The sequence below is a fragment of the Gigantopelta aegis genome, chromosome 2 (genome assembly GCF_016097555.1).
Source record: "Gigantopelta aegis isolate Gae_Host chromosome 2, Gae_host_genome, whole genome shotgun sequence".
Lineage (NCBI taxonomy): Eukaryota > Metazoa > Mollusca > Gastropoda > Neomphalida > Peltospiridae > Gigantopelta > Gigantopelta aegis.
Window position 1 is genome coordinate 49,012,620 of NC_054700.1, and position 12,627 is coordinate 49,025,246.

A 12,627-nucleotide genomic window follows, 5' to 3' on the forward strand; every position below is an offset into this window, starting at 1 on the left:
GAAACCCTACCGGTAGTCCACGAGTAATAGCTTGTGTCTGAAACCCTACCGGTAGTCCACGAGTAATAGCTTGTGTCTGAAACCCTACCGGTAGTCCACGAGTAATAGCTTGTGTCTGAAACCCTACCGGTAGTCCACGAGTAATAGCTTGTGTCTGAAACCCTACCGGTAGTCCACGAGTAATAGCTTGTGTCTGAAACCCTACCGGTAGTCCACGAGTAATAGCTTGTGTCTGAAACCCTACCGGTAGTCCACGAATAATAGCTTGTGTCTGAAACCCTACCGGTAGTCCACGAGTAATAGCTTGTGTCTGAAACCCTACCGGTAGTCCACGAGTAATAGCTGTGTGTCTGAAACCTACCGGTAGTCCACGAGTAATAGCTTGTGTCTGAAACCCTACGGTAGTCCACGAGTAATAGCTTGTGTCTGAAACCCTACCGGTAGTCCACGAGTAATAGCTTGTGTCTGAAACTACCTACCGGTAGTCCACGAGTAATAGCTTGTGTCTGAAACCCTACCGGTACACGAGTAATAGCTTGTGTCTGAAACCCTACCGGTAGTCCACGAGTAATAGCTTGTGTCTGAAACCCTACCGGTAGTCCACGAGTAATAGCTTGTGTCTGAAACCCTACCGGTAGTCCACGAGTAATAGCTTGTGTCTGAAACCCTACTGGTAGTCCCGAGTAATAGCTTGTGTCTGAAGTCCTACCGGTAGTCCACGAGTAATAGCTTGTGTCTGAAACCCTACCGGTAGTCCACGAGTAATAGCTTGTGTCTGAAACGTCCACGAGTAATAGCTTGTGTCTGAAACCCTACCGGTAGTCCACGAGTAATAGCTTGTGTCTGAAACCTACCGGTAGTCCACGAGTAATAGCTTGTGTCTGAAACCCTACCGGTAGTCCACGAGGTAGTCCACGAGTAATAGCTTGTGTCTGAAACCCTGTGTCTGAAACCCTACCGGTAGTCCACGAGTAATAGCTTGTGTAGTCCACGAGTAATAGCTTGTGTCTGAAACCCTACCGGTAGTCCACGAGTAATAGCTGTGTGTCTGAAACCTACCCTACGGTAGTCCACGAGTAATAGCTTGTGTCTGAAACCCTACCGGTAAACCCTACTTGTGTCTGAAACCCTACCGGTAGTCCACGAGTAATAGCTTGTGTCTGAAACCCTACCGGTAGTAGTAATAGCTTGTGTCTGAAACCCTACCGGTAGTCCACGAGTAATAGCTTGTGTCTGAAACCCTACCGGTAGTCCACGAGTAATAGCTTGTGTGTCTGTAAAGTCAACCCTACCGGTAGTCCACGAGTAATAGCTTGTGTCTGAAAACTACCTACCGGTAGTCCGGTACGAGTAATAGCTTGTGTCTGAAACCACGAGTAATAGCTTGTGTCTGAAACCCTACCGGTAGTCCACGAGTAATAGCTTGTGTCTGAAACCCTACCGGTAGTCCACGAGTAATAGCTTGTGTCTGAAACCCTACCGGTAGTCCACGAGTAATAGCTTGTGTCTGAAACCCTACCGGTAGTCCACGAGTAATAGCTTGTGTCTGAAACCCTACCGGTAGTCCACGAGTAATAGCTTGTGTCTGAAACCCTACCGGTAGTCCACGAGTAATAGCTTGTGTCTGAAACCCTACCGGTAGTCCACGAGTAATAGCTTGTGTCTGAAACCCTACCGGTAGTCCACGAGTAATAGCTTGTGTCTGAAACCCTAAACCACGAGTAATAGCTTGTGTCTGAAACCCTACCGGTAGTCCACGAGTAATAGCTTGTGTCTGAAACCCTACCGGTAGTCCACGAGTAATAGCTTGTGTCTGAAACCCTACCGGTAGTCCACGAGTAATAGCTTGTGTCTGAAACCCTACCGGTAGTCCACGAGTAATAGCTTGTGTCTGAAACCCTACCGGTAGTCCACGAGTAATAGCTTGTGTCTGAAACCCTACCGGTAGTCCACGAGTAATAGCTTGTGTCTGAAACCCTACCGGTAGTCCACGAGTAATAGCTTGTGTCTGAAACCCTACCGGTAGTCCACGAGTAATAGCTTGTGTCTGAAACCCTACCGGTAGTCCACGAGTAATAGCTTGTGTCTGAAACCCTACCGGTAGTCCACGAGTAATAGCTTGTGTCTGAAACCCTACCGGTAGGTAATAGCTTGTGTCTCCACGAGTAATAGCTTGTGTCTGAAACCCTACCGGTAGTCCACGAGTAATAGCTTGTGTCTGAAACCCTACCGGTAGTCCACGAGTAATAGCTTGTGTCTGAAACCCTACCGGTAGTCCACGAGTAATAGCTTGTGTCTGAAACCCTACCGGTAGTCCACGAGTAATAGCTTGTGTCTGAAACCCTACCGGTAGTCCTGAGTAATAGCTTGTGTCTGTGTCTACCGGTAGTCCACGAGTAATAGCTTGTGTCTGAAACCCTACCTACGAGTAATAGCTTGTGTCTGTAGTCCACGAGTAATAGCTTGTGTCTGAAACCCTACCGGTAGTCCACGAGTAATAGCTTGTGTCTGAAACCCTACTGGTAGGTAGAAACCTACCGGTAGTCCGAGTAATAGCTTGTGTCTGAAACCCTACCGGTAGTCCACGAGTAATAGCTTGTGTCTGAAACCCTACCGGTAGTCCACGAGTAATAGCTTGTGTCTGAAACCCTACCGGTAGTCCACGAGTAATAGCTTGTGTCTGAAACCCTACCGGTAGTCCACGAGTAATAGCTTGTGTCTGAAACCCTACCGGTAGTCCACGAGTAATAGCTTGTGTCTGAACCCTACCGGTAGTCCACGAGTAATAGCTTGTGTCTGAAACCCTACCGGTCCACGAGTAATAGCTTGTGTCTGAAACCCTACCGGTAGTCCACGAGTAATAGCTTGTGTCTGAAACCCTACCGGTAGTCCACGAGTAATAGCTTGTGTCTGAAACCCTACCGGTAGTCCACGAGTAATAGCTTGTGTCTGAAACCCTACCGGTAGTCCACGAGTAATAGCTTGTGTCTGAAACCCTACCGGTAGTCCACGAGTAATAGCTTGTGTCTGAAACTCTACCGGTAGTCCACGAGTAATAGCTTGTGTCTGAAACCCTACGGTAGTCCACGAGTAATAGCTTGTGTCTGAAACCCTACCGGTAGTCCACGAGTAATAGCTTGTGTCTGAAACCCTACCGGTAGTCCACGAGTAATAGCTTGTGTCTGAAACCCTACCGGTAGTCCACGAGTAATAGCTTGTGTCTGAAACCCTACCGGTAGTCCACGAGTAATAGCTTGTGTCTGAAACCCTACGGTAGTCCACGAGTAATAGCTTGTGTCTGAAACCCTACCGGTAGTCCACGAGTAATAGCTTGTGTCTGAAACCCTACCGGTAGTCCACGAGTAATAGCTTGTGTCTGAAACCCTACCGGTAGTCCACGAGTAATAGCTTGTGTCTGAAACCCTACCGGTAGTCCACGAGTAATAGCTTGTGTCTGAAACCTACCGGTAGTCCACGAGTAATAGCTTGTGTCTGAAACCCTACCGGTAGTCCACGAATAATAGCTTGTGTCTGAAACTACCTACCGGTAGCTTGTGTCTGAAACCCTACCGGTAGTCCACGAGTAATAGCTTGTGTCTGAAACCCTACCGGTAGTCCACGAGTAATAGCTTGTGTCTGAAACCCTACCGGTAGTCCACGAGTAATAGCTTGTGTCTGAAACCCTACCGGTAGTCCACGAGTAATAGCTTGTGTCTGAAACCCTACCGGTAGTCCACGAGTAATAGCTTGTGTCTGAAACCCTACCGGTAGTCCACGAGTAATAGCTTGTGTCTGAAACCCTACCGGTAGTCCACGAGTAATAGCTTGTGTCTGAAACCCTACCGGTAGTCCCAGTAATAATAGTGTCTGAAACCCTACCGGTAGTCCACGAGTAATAGCTTGTGTCTGAAACCCTACCGGTAGTCCACGAGTAATAGCTTGTGTCTGAAACCCTACCGGTAGTCCACGAGTAATAGCTTGTGTCTGAAACCCTACCGGTAGTCCACGAGTAATAGCTTGTGTCTGAAACCCTACCGGTAGTCCACGAGTAATAGCTTGTGTCTGAAACCCTACCGGTAGTCCACGAGTAATAGCTTGTGTCTGAAACCCTACCGGTAGTCCACGAGTAATAGCTTGTGTCTGAAACCCTACCGGTAGTCCACGAGTAATAGCTTGTGTCTGAAACCCTCGGTAGTCCACGAGTAATAGCTTGTGTCTGAAACCCTACCGGTAGTCCACGAGTAATAGCTTGTGTCTGAAACCCTACCGGTAGTCCACGAGTAATAGCTTGTGTCTGAAACCCTACCGGTAGTCCACGAGTAATAGCTTGTGTCTGAAACCCTACCGGTAGTCCACGAGTAATAGCTTGTGTCTGAAACCCTACCGGTAGTCCAGCTTGTGTCTGAGTAATAGCTTGTGTCTGAAACCCTACCGGTAGTCCACGAGTAATAGCTTGTGTCTGAAACCCTACTGGTAGTCCACGAGTAATAGCTTGTGTCTGTGTCTGAAACCCTACTGTAGTCACGAATATATCTTGTTTCTGAAACCCTCCCGGAGCAACCACGAGATAATCGACGTGTGATTCCATGAACTCTAACACGGTATTACACGACTAATAGCTGATGTACTGAAACCCTAACTGGGTAACCCAGAGATACGCTTGTGTCTGAACTCTACCGGTAGAAACCACGATTACTAGCTTGTGTCTGACACCCTACCGGTAGAAAACCCCGAGTACTACCTTGTGTTCGAAGCCCTACCGGTATTCCATGGGTAATAGCTTGTTTCTGCAACCCTACTGGTAGTACATGAAGTAACTCTTGCGTGTTTATGAAACTCTACTGGTGGTCCTGAAATAATTAGCTTGTTTTCTGAAACCCTAATGGTAGGTCCAAGAAGTAATAAGCGTGTGTCGGCAACTCTACCACCAGGTAGGTCCACGAGCAGTAGCTTGCTTTCTGATAAACCCGTCCGGAAGTCCATGACTACTAGAGTGTGTCTGAAAGCCTAGCGGAAGTCAATGACATAATAGGTTTTTGTCTGAAACCCTACCCGGTTTAGTCCACGAGTAATAGCGTTGTGTCTGAAACCCTCCCGGTAGGAGCATTGAGTAATCGCCTGTGTCTGAAAACTCTACCGATAGACCACGAGGTGAATAGCTTGTGGTCACTGTAGACACAATACTGGTAGGCCCCGAATAAGATCTGGTGTAGGAAACGCTACCGGAAGACCACGAGTATAGCGTTGTTGTGTTGAGTAACTCTCCGGTAGTCCATGCCTTAAGTCAGGCTGTTTGGTTTGCACACTCTACTGATCGTCCCATGAATGATAGCGATGTGTTTTGAAACGGTCTACTGGTTGTCCACGAATAATCGCTTGTGGCTGAAACCAAGACCAGTACTTGGTAGTCCGAGAATAAAAGCTTGTGTTCTGGAAATCGTCCTTGGAAGTCCATGAAGTAAGGGGTTTTTCTGAAACTCTAAACCGGAAGACCAGGAGTAATCGCGTTTTTCTGAAACCCCACGGTAGGGACCACGGAGTAGTAAGCGTGTGGTCCCTGAAAGCCCTACTGGTAGTCCACGAGTAATGGCGGGTGTTGTGAAACCTTATTTGTTTAGGCCACGAATATATCATTTGTGTCTGAAACCCTACTGGTAGACGCACGAATAATACCTTGTGTCGGAAACTCATACCGGTAGACCATGGGTAATAGCCTGTGTCTGAAACGCTAGCCGGTCGACCACGAGGAATAGCTTGTGCTCTGAAACCCTACTGGTAGTACCGCTGAATAATAGCTTGTTTTCTGAAACCATACTGGAAGACAGTGAATAATAGCGTGTGTCTGAAACTCACCCGTAGAAACCACAAGCAATAGCTTTGTGTCTTAAGAACCCCTAATGTTGGTCCCCGAGTAATAGCGTGTGTCTGAAAACCCTCACCGGAAGTCCCATGAATAAATGCGTGGGTCTCAAACTCTAACCGGTAGACCACGACTTAATAGCGAGTGTCTGAAAAAAACTCTACCGGTAGTCCACGAGATAATAGCCCTGATGGGTCTGAAAACTCTACCGGTAGGAACCACGAGTAAATACCTTTGTGTCTGAAGCCATACACCATGGTCCATGGGTAATAGCTTGTGTATGAACCCCTACCGTTAGACCAACCGAGTATAAGCTTCGTGTCTGAAACTCTAACTGTAGAACCACGAAGTAATAGCTTGTGTTTCTGAAACCCCTACTGGTAGTCATGATAAATAGCGTGTGTCCGAAACGCTACCGGTCGACACGAGTAAATAGCGCCTTTGTGTCTAGCAGACCCTACTGGGAGTCCATGACTTAGAAGGAGGCTGCCCTGAGAAGCCTACCGTTAAGAACATGAATACAATAGCTGGTCTGAACAAAAAACCGCTCCTGGTAGTCCCATCATTAATTGCTTGTGTTCGCGAAGAACTATACACAGATAGAGCCCAAGGGAAGAAAGAGGCTTGGGGGCTGAAACTCTACTGAGTTAGTACGCGAATAATATGCTTGGGGTTTTGTAACTCTAACGGCAGAGACCCCACGCGTAATAGCTTGTGTCTGAAAACTCTAACTGGTAGTCCATGAAATAATTAGCTTGGGGTTGAACTCTAAAACCCACGGGTAGGACCACGAATAATAGCTCGTGTGTCTGAAACTATACCGGTTAGACCACGAATAATAGGCTGTGGTGTTGGGACAACCATAAGCGTGGTAGTGCCGCCCTATCAAACTGTTGTTTCTGAAAACCATACCGAAGTCCATGAATAATAGACTTGTGTCTGAAACTCTAACCGGTAGACCAACGAGTAAGTAGCGTGTGCCTAAAAACGCCGACTGGTAGTCCACGAGTAATAGCTTTGTTTCTGAAACTCTAATGGTAGTCCATGAGTAATAGCGTGTGTCTGAAACTCTACTGGTAGTCCACGGAGCAATACCTTGTGTCTGAAAACCATCCTGGTAGGTCCATGGGTAATAGCGGTTGTGTCTGAAGACCCACCGTAGTCCAAGAATAATAGCTTTGTGTCGCCAAACCCTACTGGTTAGTCCATGCAGTAATAGCTTGTTTTCTGGAAACCCTACCAGTAAGAGCACGAGTAATCGCTTGGGTCTGAAACTCTACCGATAGACCACCAGTAAGAGCTGGTGTCCTGTAAACCATACTGGTAGTCCACGAATAATAGCGTGTGTCTGAAACCCTAAAAAAAAAACCGGAAGTCCACGGCATAATAAGCATTAGTGTCCTGAAACTCTAACTTTTATACCACAAATAATACAGCGTGTGTCATCATGAAACTCACTAAAACCGTGTAGAATCCATGAATAATAGCTGATGTGTGAAACTCTACTTGGTAGTCCACGAGTAAAATCTTGTTTCGAAACCCTAAACCGGAAGTCCATTGAATACTAGCTTGAGTCTGAAACTCTACCGGTAGACCACGAGGTAATAGCGTGTGTCTGGAACCCTACTGGTAGACCATGAGTAACAGCGTGTGTCTGAAACTCTTACCGGTAGTCCCACGACTAATAGATTGTTGTGTTGAAACCTATTGGTAAGACCACGAATCATAGCTCTTGTGTCTGAAACCCTACCGAAGACCACTAATAATAGCTTTTGTCTGAAACTCGACCGGTAGTAGACCATGAGTAATAGCCTGTGTCTGAAACGCTACCGGTAGACCATTAGTAATAGCTTGTGTCTGAAACCCTACTGGTAGAACACGAATAATACCGTGTGTCTGAACCCCCCTAACGGGGGGGGTTTTAAAGATCCACAAGTAATACCTTGTGTCTGAACCCATACCGGTAGACCATGAATAAATAGCTTGTGTCTGAAACTCTACTTGGTGGTCCCACGAGTAATAGCTTGTTTCTGAAACCCTACCGGAAGTCCATGAATAATAGCTTGAGTCTGAACTCTATCTGAAACTCTATCTACCGGTAGACCACGATTAATAGCGTGTGTCTGAAACCCTACTGGTAGACCACGAGTAACAGCGTGTTTCTTAAACCCTACCGGTAGTCCGCATAGAGTAAATACCTTGTGTGTGAAACCATAGTGGTAGTCCACTAATAATAGCTTGTGTCTGAAAACCTAAACCGGTAGAGACCCCCAAACGAATAATAGCTTGTGTCTGAAAACCCTCCCGGTAGAAACCATGAGTAATAGCCTGTTTCTGAAACGCTAAAATGGTATAACCCATGAGTAATAGAGTGGTATCTGGAACTCTACCTGTAGTCCGCGAGCAATAGCTTTGTGTCTGAACACCCTACTGGCAGGACCACATGAGTAATAGCGTGTGTCTGAAACTTCAATAACCGGAAGACCATGAATATAGCGTGTGTCTGCAACCTCTACTGGTGGTCCACGAGTAATAGCTTTTGTCTGAAACCCTACCAGTAGAGCACGAAAATATGAGCGAAGTGTATCTGAAACTACTACCCGTCGTAGACCACGAGTTATAGCATATGTGTCAATGTAACTCACTAAAACCGGTAGACCACGAATAATAGCGTGTGTCTTAAACCCTACTGGTAGACCCATGAATAATACATTGTTTTTGAAACCATACTGGTGGTCCACGAATATTACGCTTGTGGCTGAAACCCAACCGGTAGTCGCATGAATAATAGCTTGTGTCTGAAACTCTACTTGGTAGGCCATGAGTAATAGCTTTGTTTCTGAATGAAACCCTAATGGAAGTCCATGAATACTAACGTGTGTCTGAAACTCTACACCGGTAGGACCAACGAGCCCAGCTTTGTGCCTAAAAACCCTACGAAATAGGATAAGTCCAAATAGAGATGTAAAAATACGCGTTGTGATCGTAGACAAGCCATAAAACCGAAGATCCCATGAAGCCTAAAATAAGCGTAAGATAGTCTTAAAAAACCCATAAAAAACTAAGGTAAAGTAAAGTAACCAAACGAGTCAAAACCTATGTGATACAATTAGAAACCATACCAGTAGAGAGCATGGGTACTATCTGTAATAGCCTGTGTCTGAAACTCTACCGGTAGACCACGAGTAATAGCTTGTGTCTGAAACCCTACTGGTAGTCCACGAGTAATAGCTTGTGTCTGAAACCCTACCGGTAGACCACGAATAATAGCTTGTGTCTGAAACCCTACCGGTAGACCACGAGTAATAGCTTGTGTCTGAAACCCTACCGGTAGTCCACGAGTAATAGCTTGTGTCTGAAACCCTACCGGTAGACCACGAGTAATAGCTTGTGTCTGAAACCCTACCGGTAGACCACGAGTAATAGCTTGTGTCTGAAACCCTACCGGTAGACCATGAGTAATAGCCTGTGTCTGAAACTCTACCGGTAGACCACGAGTAATAGCTTGTGTCTGAAACCCTACTGGTAGTCCACGAATAATAGCTTGTGTCTGAAACCCTACCGGTAGACCACGAGTAATAGCTTGTGTCTGAAACCCTACCGGTAGTCCACGAGTAATAGCTTGTGTCTGAAACTCTACCGGTAGTCCACGAGTAATAGCTTGTGTCTGAAACCCTACTGGTAGACCACGAGTAATAGCTTGTGTCTGAAACCCTACCGGTAGACCACGAGTAATAGCTTGTGTCTGAAACCCTACCGGTAGACCACGAGTAATAGCTTGTGTCTGAAACCCTACCGGTAGACCACGAGTAATAGCTTGTGTCTGAAACCCTACCGGTAGACCACGAATACGAATAATAGCTTGTGTCTGAAACCCTACCGGTAGACCACGAGTAATAGCTTGTGTCTGAAACCCTACCGGTAGTCCACGAGTAATAGCTTGTGTCTGAAACCCTACCGGTAGACCACGAGTAATAGCTTGTGTCTGAAACCCTACCGGTAGTCCACGAGTAATAGCTTGTGTCTGAAACTCTACCGGTAGTCCACGAGTAATAGCTTGTGTCTGAAACCCTACCGGTAGACCACGAGTAATAGCTTGTGTCTGAAACCCTACCGGTAGACCACGAGTAATAGCTTGTGTCTGAAACCCTACCGGTAGTCCACGAGTAATAGCTTGTGTCTGAAACCCTACCGGTAGACCACGAGTAATAGCTTGTGTCTGAAACCCTACCGGTAGTCCACGAGTAATAGCTTGTGTCTGAAACCCTACCGGTAGTCCACGAGTAATAGCTTGTGTCTGAAACCCTACCGGTAGTCCACGAGTAATAGCTTGTGTCTGAAACCCTACTGGTAGTCCACGAGTAATAGCTTGTGTCTGAAACCCTACCGGTAGTCCACGAATAATAGCTTGTGTCTGAAACCCTACTGGTAGTCCACGAGTAATAGCTTGTGTCTGAAACCCTACCGGTAGTCCACGAGTAATAGCTTGTGTCTGAAACCCTACTGGTAGTCCACGAGTAATAGCTTGTGTCTGAAACCCTACCGGTAGTCCACGAGTAATAGCTTGTGTCTGAAACCCTACCGGTAGTCCACGAGTAATAGCTTGTGTCTGAAACCCTACCGGTAGTCCACGAGTAATAGCTTGTGTCTGAAACCCTACTGGTAGTCCACGAGTAATAGCTTGTGTCTGAAACTCTACCGGTAGTCCACGAATAATAGCTTGTGTCTGAAACCCTACCGGTAGTCCATGAGTAATAGCTTGTGTCTGAAACCCTACCGGTAGACCACGAGTAATAGCTTGTGTCTGAAACCCTACCGGTAGTCCACGAGTAATAGCTTGTGTCTGAAACCCTACCGGTAGTCCACGAGTAATAGCTTGTGTCTGAAACCCTACCGGTAGTCCACGAGTAATAGCTTGTGTCTGAAACCCTACTGGTAGTCCACGAGTAATAGCTTGTGTCTGAAACCCTACCGGTAGTCCATGAGTAATAGCTTGTGTCTGAAACCCTACTGGTAGTCCACGAGTAATAGCTTGTGTCTGAAACCCTACCGGTAGTCCATGAGTAATAGCTTGTGTCTGAAACCCTACCGGTAGTCCACGAGTAATAGCTTGTGTCTGAAACCCTACCGGTAGTCCACGAGTAATAGCTTGTGTCTGAAACCCTACCGGTAGTCCACGAGTAATAGCTTGTGTCTGAAACCCTACTGGTAGTCCACGAGTAATAGCTTGTGTCTGAAACCCTACCGGTAGTCCACGAATAATAGCTTGTGTCTGAAACCCTACCGGTAGTCCACGAGTAATAGCTTGTGTCTGAAACCCTACCGGTAGTCCACGAATAATAGCTTGTGTCTGAAACCCTACCGGTAGTCCACGAGTAATAGCTTGTGTCTGAAACTCTACCGATAGACCACGAGTAATAGCTTGTGTTTGTAACTCTACCGGTAGTCCACGAATAATAGCTTGTGTCTGAAACCCTACTGGTAGTCCATGAATAATAGCTTGTGTCTGAAACCCTACCGGTAGTCCACGAGTAATAGCTTGTGTCTGAAACCCTACCGGTAGTCCACGAATAATAGCTTGTGTCTGAAACCCTACCGGTAGTCCACGAATAATAGCTTGTGTCTGAAACCCTACCGGTAGTCCACGAGTAATAGCTTGTGTCTGAAACCCTACCGGTAGTCCACGAGTAATAGCTTGTGTCTGAAACCCTACCGGTAGTCCATGAGTAATAGCTTGTGTCTGAAACTCTACCGGTAGTCCACGAGTAATAGCTTGTGTCTGAAACCCTACCGGTAGTCCACGAGTAATAGCTTGTGTCTGAAACCCTACCGGTAGTCCACGAGTAATAGCTTGTGTCTGAAACCCTACCGGTAGTCCACGAATAATAGCTTGTGTCTGAAACCCTACCGGTAGACCACGAGTAATAGCTTGTGTCTGAAACCCTACCGGTAGTCCACGAGTAATAGCTTGTGTCTGAAACCCTACCGGTAGACCACGAGTAATAGCTTGTGTCTGAAACCCTACCGGTAGTCCACGAATAATAGCTTGTGTCTGAAACCCTACCGGTAGTCCACGAATAATAGCTTGTGTCTGAAACTCTACCGGTAGACCACGAATAATAGCTTGTGTCTGAAACCCTACCGGTAGACCACGAGTAATAGCTTGTGTCTGAAACCCTACCGGTAGACCACGAGTAATAGCTTGTGTCTGAAACCCTACCGGTAGACCACGAGTAATAGCTTGTGTCTGAAACCCTACCGGTAGACCACGAGTAATAGCTTGTGTCTGAAACCCTACCGGTAGACCACGAGTAATAGCTTGTGTCTGAAACCCTACCGGTAGTCCATGAGTAATAGCTTGTGTCTGAAACTCTACCGGTAGACCACGAGTAATAGCTTGTGTCTGAAACCCTACCGGTAGTCCACGAGTAATAGCTTGTGTCTGAAACCCTACCGGTAGTCCACGAGTAATAGCTTGTGTCTGAAACCCTACCGGTAGTCCACGAGTAATAGCTTGTGTCTGAAACTCTACCGGTAGTCCACGAGTAATAGCTTGTGTCTGAAACCCTACCGGTAGTCCACGAATAATAGCTTGTGTCTGAAACCCTACCGGTAGTCCACGAGTAATAGCTTGTGTCTGAAACCCTACCGGTAGACCACGAGTAATAGCTTGTGTCTGAAACCCTACCGGTAGACCACGAGTAATAGCTTGTGTCTGAAACCCTACCGGTAGTCCACGAGTAATAGCTTGTGTCTGAAACCCTACC